Here is a 5,400-nt window from a genome sequence, read left to right as displayed (position 1 = left end):
TGAGTGGTTATGCAACAGCTCTCCATAATTCAGCACAGAGCAGTTATTAATTTATATAGCAACAAACAGAGTAACGGCTGTGTCTACGAAGGTTTTTTTTTATAAGGGTAGTTGCAGGAATGTATACAACAGGATCTCTCGTTGATGTTGTTCCTATACGAGTATTTTCAGGAGTATTTACGAGAAAATCTATTGAGTACTAGAGTAGGAAGGCGCCTGGCCTAGCGGTTCTGGTGTTACCCTCACGATTCAGCAATCGTGGGTTCGATTGCTGGGCCGGGCGACGTGTTGTGTTCTTGAGCAAAAACAATTCCTTTCACGGTGTCCCAGTCCACTCAGCTGTAAACGGATAACCCTGCGAAGGACTAGCCATCCGGTCAGAAGGAATTTTGGCCTGGTCACCGAGCCAATGCGGTGGTATCGCTCGAAGACTGAAACCAATGCAAAGCGCATGGTGACCAGCGATGTGTAACGACATCCGATAGTCTGGTCAATACCGTGAAATTTAGTAGCATCTACAGCAATACTTGTAAGAGAAACTGATAAAAGAAGTACCAGGCTTCAAATAACAAAAATTAAAAATAAAAATAAAACACAAGCCCCGGAGTCGATTTATTCGGTTAAAAAAGGTCCCTTCAAGGCGTTGCTCCAGCATGGCCGTAGTCAACTGACTGAAACAAATGAAAGGAGAAAAAGGTAAGGAGATAAACTCTTGATAAATAAAGATTGCATTTTTTGAGTTCTTTTGAAGATTTCTTCGATGGTTTTTTTCCTGATAATTAACAAATAAAAAAACTTTATGAATCTTCCACGAATTGGAAAAATAAAATATCAAAATGGCGTCTGTGTCTGTTGTTACTTTTGTTGGCAATTATTATTAATGCTTTATATTTTTGTCATTTTTTTCCTTTTATTTGTAATCGACCACAAATATATGTGTATGTATGTATGTACGTATGTATGTATGTATGTATGTATGTATGTATGTATGTATGTATGTATGTTTGTATGTTTGTATGTATGTATGTGTGTGTGTATGTGTGAGTGTGTGTGTATGTATTTGTGTGAATGTGTGTATGTATGCATGTATGTATGTATGTACGTATGTGTGTGTGCATGTATGCGTGTGTATGTGTGTGAGTGTGTATGTATGTATGTATGCATGTACGTACGTATGTTTGTATGCATGCACATATATATATATATATGTACGTATGCATGTATCTGTGTGTGCGTATGTGTGTGTATCTGTGCTGGTGTGAGAATGTGTGAGAGCGTGTGTATGTGTCTGTGTATCTGTGAGTATGTGAGAATGTATGCATGTGTGAGTGTGTGTGTATGTGCGAGAGTGTATGCGTAAAGAAAGTGCGTATATGGTTTTTCTTTCTAGAATTCCTGCAAAATGGAAAGAGCTGGTTTCTAAAAAGAGACGGAAGCTCAACCGCAGTCATTTGGAGAGCAGCAACAGTATTTGTTTCAGATTGAAAGTCTTGCACACTTTTATTCTTTCACTTACAAACGTAATCGGTACGATGTATTTTAGCCCGTTTCTATGTTTGCCTGAAACTTCTAGTTTTCCAAAATAATTCTTAATTAGAAGTAATTCTAAATTGACAAGAATCAAGACCATATCAAACGTCAGAATGCATATGATTCGTGACAGAAATCCGAATGTTTCGCTCAAACGGGCTTGTGTTTCCGAAAATATTTTATTAGATAACATATACACGCACTCATGCACACAAGCACGCGCATATATATATATATATATATATATATATATATATATATATATATATATATATATATATATATATATGTATACATAACCACACGCGCATGTATACACATACACATGTACACATACACGCATGTGCACACATGCTAGTATATATATATATATCGAGACATATGTATAGATACAGACACACACATACACACGCTCATGCGCACACACACACACAATTGGCAATCTGCTGTGAAAACATGTCTGGGCATTGGGAAATAGTAGCCTGCTAAGAAACAGGTGAGAGTGGCGACATGAAGGGTATCAAGCCGTAGAAAGCATGCTTCAATACACGTTGCCCGACAAATGCAAGCATTGAGAAGTGGACGTTGAGTTGAGGATGATGACGATAAGGAGGCAGAGGAGGAGGACGACGAGGAGGTGGGGGAGGAGGAGGCTACATGTATATGCATATTTGTATATCACTGTATCTTTGCGTACAGACCAGACAAACAGATGATTTTATACATCGCTGGTCACATTTCGCTTCCTAGCATTGTTGTAGCTTTTCGAATGATACCACACCGCTAACTAGACGGGCAGGCCAACATATATAACACACACACGCACACACACACATACACACACACACACACACACATATATATATATATTCAGCATGTGTAACCGTTAATGCGGCCACGATACTTTTCTCTCCGTTCTGTCCTTTTCATTCTTCTATCCGTATCCTCTCCTCTTTCTATTTTGTAGAGGAGCAAAGGCTCGAAACGTCAAAGACTCTTCCATTTCTCCTCAGTGTGAAACTAATACACCATCATTGTTAATCCCTCACCTGTTTCTGCCTTTTGCTCTTTTTTTGTACAATTTTGATATGTGTATGTGTGTATTTGTGTCTATATAGGAGTGTATCTATCTATCTATCTATCTATCTATCTATCTATCTATCTATCTATCTATATATGTATATATATATGGATGCATATATGTGAATACATATGTATATGTGCATAGATGTATGAGTGCATATATATATATATATATATATATATATATATATATATGTGCATTTATGTATGTATATACATACACAAATACACACATACATATATACATGCATACATAGGTAAGCACATACATATATTCATTTTTTTATCGCTTTTACTTAATATTTCATCCTACTCTCAAATTTTATTATGATTGTTTCCATTATCTTCCATAGTTTTCTATGCCAATGGCTTTTCATACTTCAAGAGCGTGTGCAATATAAAAAACTGCATGTACACCAATACGTGTGTGCGTAGAAGAGTTGGTAGTATATGTGTATATGCGCATATACACACACATACACATACATACATACATATATATATATATATATATATATATATATATATATATATATATAAATTAATAGATAAATATATAGATAGATAGATTGATAGATATGTGTGTGTGTATGTATATATATGTGTGTGTGTCTGTATGCATGTGTGCGTGTATGTATGTATATAAATGAGTATGGGTGTACGCGTGTGTACGTCGAAAAAAATATCCTGGCGAGACGAGAATATGAAGTACGAGAGCACACACTTGCGAAAGCGTTCCTGTCTGCACGAGCGGATTCCCCCAACAGCCCCGCTTGCATGGACTGCTTTAAATTTATTAGCAAACCTGCGCATTTATATTTATGTATCCTCGCGGGTACTTAGACTGGTCTAATTCTACATTAATGGAACCGCGTACAGACGCGGATGTCAAATATTAAACAAGTCATACATACATACATAAGTACGTACGTCCGTACGCGCGCGCGCGCGTGTGTGTGTGTGTGTGTTATATGTCGTAGCAATAATGTCGCAGGCAAGTTATTCCCCCTTTGATCTGCTAATTGAAACTAAATATTTATCTTCACGCCAATCTGTTTCCATCCTTCTTTCTCGACCTTATTTACACTGCTCGACAACAAAACTCTCACAAACACACACACACACACATATATGTTGCTGTACAAGTATTAACTACCGTTCGTATTAATCGACTGCGCTGCCGGCTATGTTTATTAAATTTTACACAGGAACCGTCATCGCCTTAAAGTATTCACGTATCAGTTTATCACCATTCATAGCTAATCAATATAACCACATATCGCAAGGCTTACAATCCGTCTCCCCATTTTTACGACTAATTATTTATTACTTTTTTTTACATTACATATTATTTTTTATATTTTTATATGCTATGTTTTTCTGCATTATAACAACGAAACGAGTCCGTGTTACGTACTTCAACGCTTACATGCTAAATGCAAGAATATAAAAGTTTCCTAGGTGAGAATTCCAACCAATCAGGATTTGGTATTATATCAAAAAGTTTTGTGGTTTTGTTTTCCTGGGAGACCCTATATTTAATGGTTGAAATTGTTTCAACATTTGCTCTCGACTCAAGACTGAAAACATGAAACTCAGAGTTGCGGTACATTTTTGTTTCTTTTATTTGTTTCTTGTTTCAGTCATTGGACTGCGGTCAGGCTGGAGCAACGCTTTGAAGAATTTTTAGTCGACTGAATCGATCCCAGTAATTATTATTTTTCTAATGCATGGCACTTATTCAATCCTTTTTTTTTATCGAATAGTTTCATTGCAGGGACGTAACATACTAACACAGGTTGTCAAGTGGTTGATGGGGGAGAATCACAGACACAAAGACACACACACACGCTCACCCACCACCCCACAAGCTTTTTATTTAGTTTCCATCTACCAAGTTTATCATTAAAGTATATATGAGCATGTCTAGACAAACAAGTATATGCATGAGAAGACATACATAAAACAAAACATAAATCTGCACGTATACATACATGCATACATGCATACAAAAATACTCTGCTGTTGGTGTTGCTGCTGACATTGAAATTCCAATGAAGGAGCCTCGGATTTGGGTTATAAACCGGCTCTTTCTCTTTTGGCAAGAAATCTTGAAATAAAATTGAATAATGATATACATATACATATACATATGCATACATACATACATACATACATATATATATATATGTATGTGTGTGTGTGTGTGTGTGTGTGTATATATATGTATATATATATACATGTGTGTATATATATATATATATATGTATACATATATATATATGTATATATGTATATTTATATACATGGATACGCATGCATATATGTGTGTGTGTGTATAGATGGAATTTACAAAAAAATCAAAACAAAAGACGAAGACGAGTGTGTAAACAACAAACAGATGTATTAGTTTAACGCTCGGGGAGTGAGAAAGTCTTTTATGTTTCGAGCCTACGCTCTTCAACAGAAAAGAATACAGAAATAAGCAGAGAGAGAACATAAAAAAAAGGTTTAGTGGCTAGCGATCAATCGTGGCGAACATATATATATATATATATATATATATATATATATATATACAGAGAGAGAGAGAGAGAGAGAGAGAGAGAGAGAGAGAGAGAGAGAGAGAGAGAGAGAGAGAGAGAGAGACAGAGATAGGGAGAGAGAGACATCCGTTGATAGAGCACAGAAACATACTGGTAACAGGGAGGCTCAGCAGCACATAGTGGCTGGCAGTTTCAGCGTTGGATAGGATTTTTCAGACCAGCGAACTATTGAGAGACGAAT

General features: G+C 36.3%; 1 long non-coding RNA gene across 1 annotated transcript in view; it reads left to right on the top strand.

Moving 5' to 3' along the window:
• LOC106875653 (uncharacterized) overlaps positions 1-840 on the top strand; it is a 110,434-nt gene extending 109,594 nt beyond the window's left edge. Inside the window, exon 4 of the long non-coding RNA XR_008266620.2 lies at positions 1-840. This exon is cut by the window's left edge and continues 3,128 nt beyond it. This is a non-coding gene — a long non-coding RNA (uncharacterized LOC106875653).
• The last annotated feature ends 4,560 nt before the right edge of the window (positions 841-5,400 follow it).

Source organism: Octopus bimaculoides, chromosome 23 (genome assembly GCF_046866305.1).
Source record: "Octopus bimaculoides isolate indiv1 chromosome 23, ASM4686630v1, whole genome shotgun sequence".
Lineage (NCBI taxonomy): Eukaryota > Metazoa > Mollusca > Cephalopoda > Octopoda > Octopodidae > Octopus > Octopus bimaculoides.
Note: the sequence above shows the minus strand (reverse complement) of the source record. Positions and strands in the feature narration are given on the sequence as shown.